Genomic DNA, 1,025 nt, shown 5'->3' with positions numbered 1-1,025 from the left:
TAGCCTGGCATACTGCTGCTGCAGCTCCATGCTAGAATGAAGCTTTGTGTAATGTGCGGACACCGGATTCCACCAGAGATCTTGCTCCAGAGGCTCGCAGCGGTTGGCAGCCGTTGGTACTTTGCCGGCATGTATACGTTCTTCTGATTTCTTAGGAAATGACCTTCGCGGACATAAAAAAGCAAGAGTACGTCACGTTCCCTTCCTGAGCCTCTTGGGCAGCATGAAAGGTGAAAATCAATCTTAGGAACAAATACTGGTTTAGAGATTCACTCCCCACAAAGGTGGGCCCTGCATTGTTCATCCAATCGGTAAACACAAAGGTTCTGTTTGGAAAGAAGAAAGGGTCAACTCTGAGCGGCTCTGGGCCTGTGGCAGGCAGCGCTCCCATTCAGGCACAGAGGTAAACAGAGCAGAGCAGTGGGTGAAAGGTATCGTCCTGCCGGTGACAGACATGAGCTTTGGCTCTGGGCCCAAACTTCTTATCCTTGAAAAATACATTTCACAGATTTCTGGCAATAACAGCCAACCCAGATTAAGCCGCCAGACCTAACTATCTTTGATTTCCTTCCACTCCTCTTGAAAAAAACACGAGATAAAGATTGTTTAAGATGCTTCTTTCCTAGTCTTCCCTGCAAGTGATGGCAGCAACTACAGGGAAGCCGGCGGCTCCCTGAGCAGCCTGCAGCCTCCAGAAAGCCAGTCTTAACTTCAGGCCAGTGTAATAACAAGGAAAGTATTTGCATTTCAGAAGGATTCTTCAGTTCCTAACAGCATTCCTTCAAATGGCATTTTCCCCAAGGACACTTAAGGATTTATTTACAGATCTGTTAACTTATTCCTCAGAAAAGCTAAAGGGTAGAGAAATTCTGAGCTGACATTTTAGGAGTGCCATCCTCAAAGGGTGATCAAGCAGAAAAAAAGATAAAGCTCTTTTGAAATGATAATGTGAAGTAATGGGGACAAGTATTTGTTTCCTAGGCACCATTTCACCATCTCCAGTGTAAAGCGAAGCTTAGATGTAT

Source organism: Pteropus vampyrus, unplaced genomic scaffold, assembly GCF_000151845.1.
Source record: "Pteropus vampyrus isolate Shadow unplaced genomic scaffold, Pvam_2.0 Scaffold208, whole genome shotgun sequence".
Lineage (NCBI taxonomy): Eukaryota > Metazoa > Chordata > Mammalia > Chiroptera > Pteropodidae > Pteropus > Pteropus vampyrus.
Note: the sequence above shows the minus strand (reverse complement) of the source record.